Genomic DNA, 18,119 nt, shown 5'->3' with positions numbered 1-18,119 from the left:
ATAAATCTCCTGGCCCCGATGGGCTACATCCTAGAGTTCTGAGGGAGGTGGCTGAGGAAATAGCGGAGGCTTTGGTCGTGATCTTTCAAAGATCACTGGAGTCTGGGAAAGTCCCAGGAGATTGGAAAATTGCAGTTGTAACCCCCTTGTTTAAGAAAGGATCAAGAAAAAGGAAGGAAAATTATAGGCCGATTAGCCTAACCTCGGTTGTTGGTAAAATTCTAGAATCCATTTTCAAGGATGAGATTTCTAAATTCCTGGAAGTGCAGTGTCAGATTAGAACAAGTCAGCATGGATTTGTTAAGGGAAGATCGTGCCTGACAAACCTGTTGGAATTCTTTGAAGAGGTAACAAGCATGTTGGACCAGGGAAACCCAGTAGATGTTATCTAACTAGGCTTCCAAAAGACCTTTGATAAGGTGCCTCATGGGAGGCTGCTGAGTAAGGTGAGGGCCCATGGTGTTCAAGGTGAGCTACTGGCTTGGATTGAGGATTGGCTGTCTGACAGAAGGCAGAGAGTTGGGATAAAAGGCTCTTTTTCGGAATGGCAACCGGTGACAAGTGGCATCCCACAGGGTTCAGTGTTGGGGCCACTGCTGTTCACCTCATATATTAATGATCTGGATGAAGGGACTGGGGTCATTCTGGCGAAGTTTGCCGATGATACAAAGATAGGTGGACAGGCAGGTAGTACTGAGGAGGCGGGGAGGCTACAGAAAGGTTTAGACAGTTTAGGAGAGTGGTCCAGGAAATGGCTGATGAAATTCAATGTGAGTAAATGTGAGGTTTTGCACTTTGGAAAAAAGAATACAGGCATGGACTATTTTCTAAATGGTGAGAAAATTCGCAAATCAGAAGTACAAAGGGATCTGGGAGTGTTAGTCCAGGATTCTCTAAAGGTTAATTTGCAGGTAGAATCCGTGATTAAGTGGAGGCTGTGACATTGGATGCCTTTAAGGCAGAGATCGATAAATTCTTGATCTCACAAGGAATCAAGGGCTACGTGGAGAGTGCAGGGAAGTGGAGTTGAAATGCCCATCAGCCATGATTTAAATGGCCGAGTGGACTTGATGGGCCAAATGGCCTTACTTCCACTCCTATGTCTTATGGTCTTATGGTCTAAGATCTGAACATTTCTCTCTCTCTCTCTCTCTCTCTCTCTCTCTCCCTCCCTCCCTCTCTCTCTCTGTAATGTGTTCCCAGCTCCAGTTACCTGAACACACAATCACACAGTTGCTGGCAGACAAAAGAACTCTGTCATTGATAAATGATCACTAGTCCATAGACCGAACAACTTCTTGTTGCTGAAAAGAACTGTATCAATCTAACTCTTCTGCTCCAAGCTTCACTTACTGTTCGCTCACATGATGCCTGGCATGGATGACAGAAACTAGGAATCCTGCAGCGAGTAACTTACCCCGACTCCCCCAATTTGTCCTAACATTTGCAAGGCACAAGTCAGGAGTGTGATGGAATACTTCCCACTGATCTGGAGGAGCGCAACTCCAAGAACACTCAAGAAGATTGACACCGTCCAGGACAAACAGCCTGCCTGATTGACACCACATCCACATGTATCCGCTCCCTCCACCATTGACGCGCAGTAGCAGCTGTGTGTGCTATCGACAAGTTGCACTGCAGAAATTCACCAAAAATCCTTACAAACTACCTTTAAAACACACAACCACTTACACTTAGAAGGACAAGGAGCAGCAGACATACGGGAACAACATGACCTCCAAGTTCCCCTCCAAGCCACTCACCATCCTGACTTGGAAGTATATCACCATTCCTTCAGCATCTCTAAGTCAAATTTCTTGAATTCCCTCCACAACAGCATTGTAGTTCAACCTACAGCATATAGACGGCAGTCGTTCAAGAAGGCAGCTCACCATCACCTTCTCAAGGTGGCCCATTCAGCAATTCCAACAATTCATGAATGAATTGATAAAGTACTACTGGTGAAAACTGAATTCAACTGTTCCAAAATATTAGTTAGACTGAATGCTGCTTTTGGATGATGGAGCATAGATAGTTAGCAGCTTGGTTTTGGCCAGCACACACTCTGCAGACCAAAGGACCATTTTCTGTGCTGTACACCTTTATGGCTCTGTGGCTGTAGTATGTTACATTAAGTCCAAAGAGTTATCTGTCATGTAAATACACACACATTCTTTTAGCAAACACTTTTCCATGCCACTGGCAGCATAGTAACTTGCCGTCTTACAGCATCGGGGGCTTGGGTTTGATTCCACCTTCAGGTGACTATGTCTGTGGAGTTTACCCACTCTCCCTGTGCCTGTGTGGATTTCCTCCAGGTGCTCAGGTTTCCTCCCACAGTCTAAAGGTGTGCAGGTTCGGAGGCTTAGCTATGGGATATATTGGGATACGGGGGCAGGGTTGGGTCTGGGTGGGATACTTTTCAGAGAGCCACTCTGGACTCAATGGGCCAAATGGCCTGTTTCCACACTGTAGGGGTTTGATGTGACCTTTCTAATCATGAGATCATCACCAAGATTCATGTGTTTCCTTTGTCGCTCATTTAATTTAATTTAATTTAACTTGATTTGGCCAAACCAGCAAATTTGAGTTCAATATCTATGTATCTGGTCTGAAAGTCAGCACTTTCGACAGTGTAGTACTCCCTCAGTGCAGCATGGAATTCTCACTGTAGAATTTTTGTGTTCAAATCTCTGGAGCGGGAACAGAACCCACAACCCTCAGACTCTGAAGAAGATATAGCCTTAATCACAGCCAACAAATGTCCTGTCGAATTGTGGCTTGAATTGCAATCTCTGGTCCCCTCTCTGCAGGGCATGTCAAATACTTTCCTCCCTTTCACATTCTGCCAAAGGCGGCAGTTGTTGTAAAGAGAGACAAGGATGTACCTTGGAAAGTTACAAATCTCCAGAGTTTAGAGCTGTGCCATCAAATAGCAGCTTTGCATGTCTTGGAAAAGTTCTGACTTTATAGAACATAGAACATCACAGCACAGTACAGGCCCTTCGGCCCTCGATGTTGTGCCGACCTGTCATACTGATCTCAAGCCCATCTAACCTACACTATTCCATGTACGTCCATATGCTTATCCAATCTCAACTTAAATGTACCTGAAGTTGGTGAATCTACTACCGTTGCAGGCAAAGCGTTCCATTCCCTTACTACTCTCTGAGTAAAGAAACTACCTCTGACATCTGTCCTATATCATTTACCCCTCAATTTAAAGCTATGCCCCCTCGTGCTCGCCATCACCATCCTAGGAAAAAGGATCTCCCTATCCACCCTATCTAACCCTCTGATTATTTTATATGTTTCAATTAAGTCACCTCTCAACCTTCTTCTCTCGAATGAAAACAGCCTCAAGTCCCTCAGCCTTTCCGAGTAAGACCTTCCCTCCATACCAGGCAACATCCTAGTAAATCTCCTCTGCACCCTTTCCAAAGCTTCCACACCCTTCTTATAATGCGGTGACCAGAATTGTACACAATACTCCAAGTGCGGCCGCACCAGAGTTTTGTACAGCTTCACCATAACCTCTTGGTTCTGGAATTCGATCCCTCTATTCATAAAAGCTAAAACACTGTATGTCTTCTTAACAGCCCTGTCAACCTTGGTGGCAACTTTCAAGGATCTGTGTACATGGACACCAAGATCTCTCTGCTCATCTACACTACCAAGAATCTTACCATTAGCTCTGTACTTTGCCTTCTGGTTACTCCTACCAAAATGCATCACCTCACACTTGTCTGCATTAAACTCTATTTGCCACCTCTCAGCCCAGCTCTGCAGCTTATCTATGTCTCTCTGAAACCTACAGCATCCTTCGTCACTATCCACAACTCCACCGACCCTAGTGTCGTCTGCAAATTTACTAACCCATCCTTCTACGCCCTCATCCAGGTCATTTATAAAAATGACAAACAGCAGTGGACCCAACACAGACCCTTGCGGTACACCACTAGTAACTGGTCTCCAAGATGAACATTTCCCATCAACTGCCACCATCTGTCTTCTTTCAGCAAGCCAATTTCCGATCCAAACTGCTATATCTCCCACAATTCCATTCCTCCGCATTTTGCACAATAGCCTACTGTGGGGAACCTTATTGAACAGCTTGCTGAAATCCATATACACCACATCAACCGGTTTACTCTTATCTACCTGTTTGGTCACCTTCTCAAAGAGTTCAATAAGGTTTGTGAGGCACGGCCTTCCCTTCACAAAACCGTGCTGACTATCCCTAATCAATTTATTATTTTCTAGGTGATTATAAATCCTATCCCTTATAATCTTTTCCAACGCTTTACCAACAACTGAGGTAAGGCTCTCTGGTCTATAATTACCAGGATTGACTCTACTCCCCTTCTTGAACAGGGGAACCACATTGGCTATCCTCCAGCCATCTGGCACTATTCCTGTAGACAATGACGAGTTAAAGATCAATGCCAAAGGCTCGGCAATCTCCTCCCTGGCTTCCCAGAAGATCCGAGGATATATCCCATCCGGCCCAGGGGACTTATCTATCTTCACCTTTTGAAAGATTTCTTATACCTCTTCCTTGTGAACCTCAATCCCACCTAGTCTAGTAGCCTGTATTTCAGTATTCTCCTCGACAACATTGTCATTTTCTAGAGTGAATACTGTTGAAAAATATTCATTTAGTGCTTCCCCTATCTCATCTGACTCCACACACAACTTACCACTACTATCCTTGATTGGGTCTAATCTTACTTTCGTCATTCTTTTATTCCTTAAATACCTATAGAAAGCCGTAGGGTTTACCCTGATCCGATCCGCCAACAACTTCTCATGTCTCCTCCTGGCTCTTCTGAGCTGTCTCTTCAGGTCTTTCCTGGCTACCTCATAGCCCTCAAATGCCCTAACTGAACCTTCACATCTCATCATAACATAAGCCTTCTTCTTCCTCTTGACCAGAGATTCCACCTCCTTCATAAATCACGGCTCCCGCACTCTACAGCTTCCTCCCTGCCTGACAGGTACATATTTATCTAGGACACACAGGAGCTTTTCCTTGAATAAGCTCCACATTTCTAATGTGCCCATCCCCTGCAGTTTCCTTCCCCATCCTATGCTCCCTAAATCATGCCTAATCTCATCGTAATTGCCTTTCCCCCAGCTATGACTCTTGCCCAGTGGTATACACCCATCCCTTTCCATCACTAAAGTAAACATAACAAAATTGTGATCGCTATCACCAAAGTGCTCACCTACTTCCAAATCTAACACCTGGCCAGGCTCATTACCCAGTACCAAATCTAATGTGGCTTCGCCCCTTGTTGGCCTGTCTACATACTGTGTCAGGAAGCCCTCCTGCACACACTGGACAAAAACTGACCCATCTATAGTACTCGAACTATAGTGTTCCCAGTCAATATTTGGAAAGTTGAAGTCCCCCATGACAACTACCCTGTCTCTCTCACTCCTGTTGAGGATCATCTTTGCTATCCTTTCCTCTACATCTCTGAAACTATTCAGAGGCCTATAGAAAACTCCTAACAGGGCGACCTCTCTTTTCCTGTTTCTAACCTCAGCCCATACTACCTCAGTTGACAAGTCCCCAAACATCCTTTCTGCAACTGTAATACTGTCCTTGACCAACAATGCCACACCTCGCCCCTTTTACCATCTTCTCTGTTCTTACTGAAACATCTACATCCTGGAACCCGCAACAACCATTCCTGTCCCTGCTCTATCCATGTCTCCAAAATGGCCACAACATCGAAGTCCCAGGTACTAACCCATGCTGCAAGTTCACCCACCTTATTCCGGACGCTCCTTGTGTTGAAGTAGACACACTTCAAACCAACTTCTTGCTTGCCGGTGCCATCTTGCTTCCCTGAAACTTTATTTCGGACCACCCTACTCTTAACCTTTTCTGTACTCGAACTACAAATTTTTGCCCATCTCGAGACTTGAATCATGGAAGCCCAGCTGTGACAAGTCAACAATAATTATCAGCACTTCTTCAGCTCCACAGAATGCCTTCGAGCTAAATAACTGTATAGACTAGCGATCAAAAACTTTGGGTTTTTTTTGTTCAATTTTAATCCTTTAAAGTTGTGTTATTAATTTCAGGCTCCTTCTTTGTAAGCGAATAGAATGAAACAACCACAATTCAAGCTTACCTGCAGAGAATCCCTCCTTGGCAGAGCTTTGTTCTGAAGATCAGAAGCTCAGTCGAGGTTGGTACTGAGAGAAACACAGGAACAAGAGGAGGCTATTCAATCCTTCAAGCCTGCTCCATCATTTAATTAGATGTTGCTTGATCTGTATCTTAACCCCTTCTTTCCACCTATTTTCATGTCCCTTCACAGTATCATTATTAAATCAAAGGCTGGGGATGCTGGAGATTGAAATAAAAAACAGAATGTGCTGGATAAACTCAGTAGGTTCAGAAACAGAACTTATATTTCCTGTCCAATATGACCCTTCTTCAGAAACGAAGTGAGTTTGAAAATGAAAGCTTTTATATCCTTGACAAAGAGGGAAGAGGAGCGAGTGGAAGAGATGGCAAGGATTGATACTGATCAGACCAGATCCCTTCAAAATATTTTAAAAAGCTAGCCTGGACCCTATCATTTTCTTATTTTAAAGGCGCAGGTAAAATGCTTGTTCCCACTGCAATGTGACTTGTCAAATGACTTGAAGTTCAGCGAAACAAAATTCATTTAAACACTACAGTTAAAACACAACCAATGAAAGAGGAATTTGGAATCTCTTAACTCCTTTGGAGAGCTTAACAGAGTAATATATACAGTGACTGGTACTAATTCACAGTGTGGTGGCTCAGTGGTTAACCCTGCTACTTCAGGCGACTGCAGGGAATTTCCCTCTGTCTGCGTGGGTTGCCTCTGGGTGCGCTGATTTCCTCCCATAGACCAAAGATGAGCAGGTTAGGGTAGATTGGCCATGATAAATTGCCCATAGTGTGTTGTGATGTGCAGGCTAGGTGGGTTAGCCATGGGAAACACAGGGTTACAGGGATAGGATGAGGGTCTGATGCTCTTTGGAGGGTCCATGCAGACTGGAGGGGCCAAATGAACTTGTTTTGCACTGCAGGGATTCTGTGACTAGTAGAAGTAGGTGAGCGTTGCTGGGAGCACACACATGCAAACAAACACTGGGTGAAGGAGGTAAAGGGATGGTGCAATCAGAACAGAGGACAATGCTTTGAAGATGTTGAACTCAATGAATCCTGAAGACTGTAAAGTGTCTAAGCGGAAAATGAAGTGCTGTTGTTTCAGCTGATGCAGAGGTTCATTGGAACACTGCAGCAGGACTGCGATGGAAATGTAAGCATGACAGCCTTAATAATCTTACTTCTCAATTGACATACACCATTACTCAGAATCACAGAATGGCCACACCACTGAATGAGACCATTCAGTCTATTATTTTAGCACCAGTTCTGTTTCCTGGAGCCAACCTTCTGCCTTTTCACCATATCTCTGATCACCATTTCCAACTGAATAACTATCCCATGTTGTCTTGAATGCCTCAACAGAACCTTCCCGCACCACATTCCCAAACAGTGCATTCCACAATTCACAGCTTGAAGTCTTTCCCGCCTCACATCTTCCTTGTTTTGTTTGCACAGCACTTTAAATCTATGCCCTCTTATTCTTTTTTTAAAATTTTATGCGTTGCAACAGCTTCTCCCTATCTCTTCTATCCGGCCCGCTCATGCTTTTCAAAACCTCTAGCAAATCTCCTCAAGGGCAATGCAAACTCCTTACAGTCAGCCACCAAAGGCTGGAATCAAACCAGGACACCTTGTATCGTGAGGCAGCAGTGCTAACCATTGTGACACCCAGCTAGATCCCACACATGGCCCAGAGCCTTGATGATCCCTTAAGTGACCTTCCAAGTACTTTTTAAAGGTTGTGAGGTTTCCTGCTTCAATTTCCCTCTCCGGCAGCGCATTCCAGACTCAAACCACCCTCTGGATAAAAACAATTTTACTCAAATCCCGTTTAATCCACCTGCGTTTCACTTTAAGATTATGGCCCCTCAGTTAAGACAGAGTTGAGGTTTTTTTTTCTCTTTTCTCCCAGAAGGTTGTGGGATGTTTGAGAATCTCTTCCACAAAAGGCAGTGAAAATTGATTATTTTAAACACAAATTTAATGGGCCCTTGATAAGCAAAGGGCTTCAAGAGTCGTGATTGGAACTGAATATTGAAATGAATACGATAGAATATGAGTTGTCTGATTGGTGCTGTTAATCTGGTCCAATCGGGGATCCCTGGCCAACAGATATAAACAGGAGTGTCGGGGGGTCTGTTCACTCTGGGAGCGGGCTCTAAGTTAGTTAGGTCAGAGTCATAGACTATGCATATGGAAGTAACAGATGACTTGGTGATAGGATACTGCCTTTGTGGTGTTATTTCAGAACGGTTATGGTGGAGAGTTAGGCAAGGATGTGGAGCAGTCAGATTATCTCTGGTTTTTGTCCAGGATGTTGGCATCTGTTGCCCATCCCTACTTGCCCTAGAACTGATTGCGTCTTCAGATCATATCAGGCAGAGTTAAGACTCAACCACATTGCATCAATGAAACAGATTGTTTTTTTTATTCCTGATAATGGATACATAATCATCATTGGACCAGGTTGCAATTCATCAATTTATTAGATTCAAATTTCACCGTCTCTGGGTTCAACCTGTGTTCTAAAGACATCAGCATGGGGGCATCTGGATTTCCAGTCCAGTGGCTTTACCTCTATGCTCCCACCTCCCCATGAAAATTAGCTGACTTGAGAGGTTAAGTACTCTGCTCCTAATTTACTTGCTCGCAGATTGAACAGTAACTTTCAGAAGAGAGTTGAACTCCTTCCCTTACAGTGTTGTGGATACTTCTGCACTGCATGGAGAGCAGAGATTTAAAAGGGCAGTTCACCACCATCTCCTCAAGGGCAGCTGGGGATAGGTTACAAATACTGGCCCAGACAACGAAAAAAAAATGTAATTGAATAAATAACTTTCAGGACTATGGCAAACAAACAGAAGAGTGGTTTAAATTAGATAACAGATGGACTAAACTTTGGTACTGTATAATTCTAACAACTGCAGGGCATGGAGAAATATAACGGTTAATGTTACCCTGCAAAGTTTGGTCTTGGTCCCTCTCTTTAGAACCATGTTGACAAACTGCTAAGATTACTTTAAAAATCTACCGTTGGTAAAAATTGCAGCTAAAAGTTCCCTCAGGCAACTGAGTCCAATTGTACGGGTGCTGGATCGCTTGATAGATTTGAGAATAAGCTGCCTAGATCCCCACTGAGTAAACATCTGTTCCTAGGGTTTGTCTGTGAGTGATCAAAGTAATGGATTAACCCCATTGCTTAAAAGTGAGAATTGGATTTTTGTCACTTTCGTAAACCTCGTTACAAATTGCCTTCCAGTTGCACTTAAATAATGTGACAGCAGCAGGTACAGTCAGACACGGGTCTTTGCATTATCAGGATTGTACTGTTTTCACTTGTGTAAGAGAATTCTTATCAAAAACTTGCCAAAGAGCTGCAGATACTGGAAATCAGAAGCTAAGTCAGAATCAGAAATTGTTAGGAACACTCAACAGGTTTGGCAGCATCTGTGGAGGTAAGAAGGATTATTGACTTGAAATGTGAGCTCTGCTTTCTGTCCACAGATGCTGCCAGACCTACGGAGTTTTCCCAAATCTGTTTCTTTTTTCCAAAAATTTCCCTCATTAAGATGTTGGTGTTTCAAAAAATCATGTCAATGTGTAGGTGTTCATAAAATCCCTACAGTGTGGAAACAGGTCATTCAGCATTCTACCGAGACCCACCCTTACTATATCCCAGTAACCCTGCATTTGCCATGGCTAATCTACCTAGTCTGCACATCTCTGGATTCAATTGGGCAATTTAGCATGGCCAATCTTTCTTAACCTGCATATCTTTGGACTGTGAAAGGAAACCAGAGCATCCAGAGGGCATCCATGTAGACATGGGGACAATGTGCAATCTCCACGCAGACAGTTGCCCAAGGCTGGAATCAAATCCTGGTCCCTGCACTGTGAGGTTTGCAACTCACCCCTCACACCCCATCCCCACAAAATAGCATACCCCTCATCCTCACATATCACCCCACCAACCTCCGGATCCAACGCATCATCCTCTGACACTTCCACCACCTGCAATCCGACCCCACCACCAAAGACATTTTTTCCTCCCCACCCTTACCTGCATTCCGGAGGAACCACTCTCTCTGTGACTCCCTTGTCCACTCCACGCTCACCTCCAACCCCACCACACCCGGCACTTTCCCCTGCAACCACTGTTGTTTCCACATTATTTAACCCTCAACCAATATCATGAGAAAGGACAGGTCAGAATTTCTTACATTATAACTGTGACGCTCACCAAAAATTACTTTATTGACTGTAAAGTGTTTTGGAACATCTCAAGATGAATATTCACGCGCAAGTGAATTCTTTCTTATTCCCTCCTCTTTTTTTCTCCACTCCTCCTATGCTCCCTTTCTCCTTCCCTACCTCCCTTCTTACATAACCCCTCCTGCCCTGCCTTTGTCTCTTCCTTCATCTCTTCTTCCTGTATTTCTCCTACCTCTCTCTCTCCTTCCCTTCCTCTCTTGTGGTCTTCCTTCTTCTCTTCTTCCTTCCCTCGCTTTGCCCTTCCCTTCATTCCTTCCCCCTGCACTCCTTCCACCCTCCTTTCTTCCCTCCATTCTACACTCCCATGACACTCTTTCCCCCATCCCTCCCTCCCTTCCTCCTTTGCTTTCTTGCATTTTGTTCTTGTCTGCTAATTTCTCTTTCTGTCTTCAGCTTTTTGGTCTTCCCTTTCTTCCCTTTCCTTTGTTCCCTCTTCTTTCCCTCATTTCATTCCTTCACGTTGTTTGCATTTCTTTTTAGTTGTCTTTATTTTTCACTTTCTCTTCACATCCCTCATAACTGATTCCAGCCACAAGAACTCTGTGAAATTCAGCATGAAGTTTTTACATGTTTTTAAAGACATGCTCCATCACTCCCGGGCTTAATGGCAACAGCAATTAATCTGCTGAGACAGAGTGAGAGAGGGAGCAAAAGAGCAGAAAAGTGATTCTGTGAAAAATAAAACAAATAAAAGGCCTGCAGCGCAATCTCTGAATTTCAGAACAGAGTTGATGCTGTAGATTTGGCAAACAGGAGACAAAAATCATTAAGTTTCAATTTTTTTTGCTGTACCAAGCAAATAAAAATCATATAATCTCCAGCTCTGGTCAAAATCTGATGACATTTGAGGAAATGGTTCCCCATGAAGTGTTCTTAACAATTTTAGAGCATGATTCCTACTGAATTAAGTGTCCATAATTATCTAGATAGTAACAGCCCTTTCCAGTCAGACTATTGTAGAAATAGAAGAGAGAAAAGAGTCTAATGTTGTGGAGCAAAGCAAATGAGCAACTTGGATTGTAGAACAGAAGAAATAGCAGCACAAGCCAATCTTATGGTCCCTGAAGCCTACTCCACCAGTTAATAGCTAAAAGTAGACAAGGAGAAACTCATTAAAATGAACAAGAACAAGAGGACATAGACTTAAAGTGACCTGAAAAAGAAACAAGACTGAAGTGAGGAAAGGTAATAAAATGTGAGGCTAGATGAACACAGCAGGCCCAGCAGCATCTCAGGAGCACAAAAGTTGACGTTTCGGGCCTAGACCCTTCATCAGAGAGGGGCATGGGGTGAGGGTTCTGGAATAAATAGGGAGAGAGGGGGAGGCGGACCGAAGATGGAGAGAAAAGAAGATAGGTGGAGAGGAGAGTATAGGTGGGGAGGTAGGGAAGGGATAGATCAGTCCAGGGAAGATGGACAGGTCGAACAGTTTCAAGGCCGAAGAGATTACAAGAGAGTTGCAATGGGAGAGAGATTCCCTGAGGTTGGTCCGGAGGGAGGAGGGTAACTTCTTCAGGTTAGGCATCCCTGGAAGAGGCTTCGCAGTGAGGTTAAAATTGTATCAGTGATAATGGGAACTGCAGATGCTGGAGAATCCAAGATAATAAAATGTGAGGCTGGATGAACACAGCAGGCTGAGCAGCATCTCAGGAGCACAAAAGCTGACGTTTCAGGCCTAGACCCTTCATCAGAGAGGGGGATGGGGTGAGGGTTCTGGAATAAATAGGGAGAGAGGGAGAGGCGGACCGAAGATGGAGAGAAAAGAAGATAGGTGGAGAGGAGAGTATAGGTGGGGAGGTAGGGAGGGGATAGGTCAGTCCAGGGGAGACGGACAGGTCGAGCAGTTTCAAGGCTGAAGAGATTACAAGAGAGTTGCAATGCGAGAGAGATTCCCTGAGGTTGGTCCGGAGGGAGGAGGGTAACTTTTTCAGGTTTTTTCACACAGCAAGTGGAGAAAGTGAGGAATGTGTTGTCTGAAAGACATGGAGGCAGAATCAATATGCAAGGATTGGAGGGACATGGACCAACGACAAGCGGAAAGGCTTAGTTTAATTTGGCATCATATCCGGCACAACATTGTGGGCCAAAGGGCCCATCGCTGTGCCGTAGATTTTTATATTCTGTGTAAATGAGACTTTTAAGAAAGAGATAGTAGGAACTACAGATGCTGGACAATCTGAGATAACACGTTGTGAAGCTAAGTGAATACAGCAGGCCAAGCAACATCAGAGGAGCAGGAAGGCTGATGTTTCAGGAAGAAGGGTTTAGGTTCGAAATGTCAGCTTTCCTGCTCCTCTGATGCTGCTTGGCCTGCTGTGTTCATCCAAGTCTACACTCTTAAGAAGAATATTGGATGATGATTTATATGGCGATAGTATGTGGGAAAGCGCAGGAGAATGATTTGGTTTGATTTATTACTGTCACATGCACCTAAGTACAGTGAAAAGTTTTGTTTTGCCTGCAGTGCAGGCATACTATTCAAAATGCATTTGATAATAGAGCAGAGCGATGAATAGAATTTTACATTGGCAGAGAAGGTGCACAGAGAGCTAGATCAACATTAAATTTAAAATGTGACAGATTATAACAGCAGGGAGAAGCTATTCTTGGCATGAGATAATGATGCTCATTTAATGAGCCAGCACAGACAGAGTGGGATGAATGATCTCCTATTAATCGTAGAATGTCTACAGGGTGGGAACAGGCCCTTTGGCCCAACAAGTCCACACTGACACAAAGAGCATCCCACTCAGACCTATCCTCCAAAAGCCAACCTAACCCTACACATCCCTGAGCACTACAAGCAATTTAGCAAGGCCAATCCACCCAACCTGCATGTCTTTGGACTGTGGGCATAAACCAAAGCACCCGGAGGAAACCCACGCAGACCCAGGGAGAATGTGCAGACTCCACACAGACAGTCACCTGCGGGTGGAATCGAACCTGTGTCCCTGAAGCAGCAGTGCTAACCACTGAGCCACCGTGCCGCCCCCTTGATGACACTGGTTCCCCAATAATCAAGCAATTCAGTGAATCTGATCATGGCTCATATTGGGCTTCAAATTCAAGCTCCTTCCTGCACTCCAAATTTCCAGATGACCTTTCAACTACAATTGATTGATGTAAAAATGCATCTGGTGTCCTAACACGCTTTCAGGCTGTTTTCCCCTTTTGCATAGTTCCCTTCAGTAGCTTGAAAGCATTTTGGGATATCCTAAGATCAAGAGAAAGGCTCCAAAAATACAAATTCTGACTCCAGAACCCCAGTAGTGTGGCTGACTCTTACTGTCATAAATACTAGCCCAGACGCCACATGTCATTGTCAAGTAAAGAGAAAATATTAGACGGTGGCACAGTGGTAGTGTCTGTATCTCAAGGTTGGCAGATCCAGATTTAAATCCCACCTCAGGATGTGATAACGTCGAGACATGTGACCCAACACACCCAAACAAGTTGTTTTTATAAAAGCATGACGCTTGGGAATTTGTGGGAGAGTTCTGAGTTGGAAAGAAGCATAGAAGTAAAGTATATCTAGGGATCACGTCCAGGCAATTAAACATTTGCATTGTTCCCTACATTAGCTTGAAAGCATTTTGGAATATCCTAAGATCAAGAGAAAGGCTCTAGAAAGACAAATTCTTTCTCGTTTGATTTTCTTACGTAATGCCTATGAAAATACCCCTATGATCAGACCCCAGGAGATGTTCCTCAATCCTTCATGGTCCCAGATGAGATATCACAAACTGTTAAACTCTCGAGGAAAAGGGATAAACTGGTTGCTCCTCTTTATTCACCAAACCCCTCAGATCATTGCAACCAAATTAATCTGAACAGAATTCCTTACCTGATGGACACCTTTCTCCTGAAGGCAAATAAGCTTATGTTTTAATAGGAGTCAATTTAACCAGGTTTTCTTGAGTTAATTAATAAAGTGAGTTTTTAGTAATTAATAAAAATGAGAAGAATTAGAACATCACCCACATAGACAGTGGCAAGAAATAATAGGAGGGGCCAAGTGATAAAAAGTTTTGAAGATATATGTGGAAAGTTTTCTGATTTATTCATGATGAGTAGGTAATTGAGCATTGCAGTTTTTGTAATGGAGGCCCATGGGACTGTTGCCAGTAATAGTTGAATAGTCATTTATTTTCAGATTGTTGGTGTGTAGGCTGATTGAATTTGCATTTTTTTTGCAGCATTTAGAATGAGAAAGAGTCTTGTTTTACCTGCAACAGTGACAATCACAACACAAACGCCCAAACCCAAACATGACAGTAAACACAAGAAAGGCCTGCTTCCACACTGTCGGGATTCTATGACAATACCTCCCAAAGACTTGAGGATACAATTCAGATTACTGGGCCTGTCACGGTGCAATCTAAACTAATATGATTGAGGTACGTGGGTTCTACTTACATGAAAACCTCTGGTGAGTTTATTTACAGCTGTATTCAGTGCATACAGTAAAGGGAAATCTCTAGACAGCTTGTGTCTTGATGTCAGCGTGCAGAAAATCTGGGTTCATGGGACCACATCCAGGTACTTAGCTCGTTTGCATGTCGAGCTCTTAAAGGAACATCACTCCAAAGGTGATAGCACTAGAATTTTCATTGCAAGGGTCAGGTATTTTCAGAGGTGGATGAGACAATATAGCAAGTCGGCTCTCTCAGGTGAAAGTAGAAACTCCAGCTACAATATTTTAAGAAGAATGGAGGAATTCTCCCTCTTGACCTGAACAGTGGGCATGGAAGTGACTTTGCAGCCATGTTGCTGCCCTCATAAATCAAAAAGCCAGGCTAGTGATCTGGGGACACAGTTTCAGTTTCTAACCAAGAGGCCAGTGGAGTTACCATTCAATGAATATAATTCAGAAGTCAAGCCTAGTCTCAACCATGTCAACAAACACTGAGTGTCATAAAAATCCATTCACTCATGTCCTTCAGCGAATGAAATCTGCCATCCTTCCTTGGTCTGGCCTGCATGTAACCTCAGAGCTTAGCAATGTGGTAGAGTCTTGACTGCCCTCTGAGATGGCTGAACAAGCCACTCAAGGATAAAAAGCAATTGGCAACAGTCACTGCCCTTGTCAATAATGTCCACATTCGAGGAAAATAAAATTAAAAAATCACCCCAGAAATATGTAAAAAACAAAGAACCATGGATACTGTAATCTGAAACAAGAAAGGAAATTACTGGAGAAGCTCTGCAGGTCTGGCAGCATCTGTGGGAAAGAAGGCAGGGTCAACTTTTCAGGCTCAATGACTTCTTCAAAACTGAGGAGAAAGTAGTATGTATGCTGGGGACAGGGTTTGGGAGAAGGAAAACGAGTAAATGATACGTGGGACTGGAGCCCAGAGATAAAGAATAGTAGTGGGGCAGGCAAATGAATGGATAGTGGTGATTCAGAGAGAAAGAAAAGCTGTTATTGGGGGCCATAAGTAGGTGAAAATTGGTTAGTAGTGGTGAAAGCAGCCCATGGAGTGTCAGGGTTGGGGTAAGGGCATGGGAGAAGGTACCCAGGCCTTAAAATTGTTGCACTCTATATTGAGTCCTGAAGCCGACAGAGTCCTAAATTGGAAAATGAGGTGCTGTTGTTTCAGAGATAAGAACTGCCAATGTTGGAGTCAGAGATAAAACAGTGTGGAGCTGAAGGAACACAGCTGACCAGGCAGCATCAGAGGAGCAGGAAAGTTGACATTTTGGGTCGGGACCCCATTTCTGAAGAACGGTCCTGACCCGACACACCAACTTTTCTGCTCCTCTGATGCTGCCTGGCTTGCTGTGCTCCTTCTGCTCTTTTTTCATCTGCTGTTCTTTGAGCTTGCACTGAACTCTGCTGGAGAACTGCAACAAGCCCGAAGCAGATATGTTGGTCAGGGAACACGATGATGTGCTGATGTGGTAAACAAACAGAAGGTCAGGGTCATTTTTGTGGATAGAATGCAGCTGTTTCACAAAGGGGTAACCCAGCCTGTATTGTGTAGAGGAGAGCACACTGCGAGCAGTGAATACTTTAGGCTAGGTTGAGTGAAGCGCATGTAGGTCACTGCTTCACTTGGAAGATGTGTCTGGAACCTTGGATAATGAGGAGCGAGGAAATAAGCAGGAAGATGTTAGATGTCCTCTGATTGTATAGGAAGCTGCTGTGGGAATGTGCAAACGTGTTAGGAGTGCAGGAGTAGATGAAGATGCATTGGAAGGAATGTTCCCTGTGGAAGGTTGACAAGGGAGTACAGGGAAATGTGTGTCTGGTGGTGGCATCCCACTGGAGATATTGGAAATGGTGGCTGACAACTCTTCGGATTTGGATGCTGGTGGGCTAATAGGTGACGACTGGATGACCCAATTTTTGTTATGGGAAGGTAGGGAGAGTGTGCAGGACATGGGTCAGTCAAGGATGAGGACCCTGTCAACAACAGCACTGGGGAAGCCTTGATTGAGGACAAAGGTGGATATTTCAGGGATCCCCTCGTAGAAGCTGGTATCATCAGAACAAGCAACAAAAAGGGAGGAGTTGGGAGAATGGAATAGAATCCTTACAAGAAGGAAAGTGTGAGGATGTATAGTCAAGGTAACTATGGGAGACAGTGGCTTTGTAATGGATACTGGTCGCCAGCCCATCCCCAGAAATGGAACCACAGATGTCAAGGAAGGAAAGGGAGGAGCCAAAGATGGACAAGGTGAAGGCGAGAGTGGGGTGGAAATTGGAAAAAAATGACATTGGTAAATGTTTCCAATTCTGGACGAGACTGAGAAGCAGCATCAAAGATGTCATTGATATACCAGAGAAGAGGGTGGGTGGGGGCTACTGTAGGACTGGAACAAGGAACGACCCATGTACCCAACAAAGAGACAGGCATAACTGGGTCCCAAGACCACCCATAAGACCGGTATAAAGTGGGAGGAGTTAAAGGAGAATTTGATCAGGGTAAGGACGAGCGCAGCCGGACAAAGGGCGGTGGTGGGTGGAGACAGTTCAGACCCTCTTGCAAGAAGAAGCGTGAGCCCTGACACTATCCTGATGGGCATGGATTTAGACAATAGACAATAGACAATAGGCAATAGACAATAGACAATAGGTGCAGGAGTAGGCCATTCGGCCCTTCGAGCCAGCACCACCATTCATTATGATCATGGCTGATCATCCACAATCAGTATCCTGTTCCGGCCTATTCCCCATAACCCTTTAAGAGCTCTATCTATCTCTTTCTTGAAACTATCCAGAGACTTGGCCTCCACTGCCTTCTGGGGCAGAGCATTCCATATACCCACCACTCTCTGGGTGAAGAAGTTTCTCCTCAACTCTGTTCTAAATGGCCTACCTCTTATTTTAAAACTGTGTCCTCTGGTTCTGGACTCCCCCATCAACGGAAACATCCTTCCTACCTCCAGATTGTCCAATCCCTTAATAATCTTATACATCTCAATCAGATCTCCTCTCATCCTCCTAAACTCAAGTGTGTACAAGCCCAGTCACTCCAATCTTTCAACATATGATAGTCCCGCCATTCCGGGAATTGACTTCGTGAACCTACGCTGCATTTACTCAATATTTGTAAGAGGATTGTACGTCTGTGGTAAAAATGAGGTGGCTAGTGCTTGCAATCTGGAAATTCTGATGCAACAAGGGGATTGGTGCAGGAGGTGACCAAAATCTAACACACATGTAGCCAGACCGAGCCTG

The sequence above is a fragment of the Stegostoma tigrinum genome, chromosome 6, assembly GCF_030684315.1.
Source record: "Stegostoma tigrinum isolate sSteTig4 chromosome 6, sSteTig4.hap1, whole genome shotgun sequence".
NCBI classification, from domain to species: Eukaryota; Metazoa; Chordata; class Chondrichthyes; order Orectolobiformes; family Stegostomatidae; genus Stegostoma; species Stegostoma tigrinum.
The sequence above is the reverse complement of the archived record's forward strand: the minus strand, read 5'-3'. Positions refer to the sequence as shown.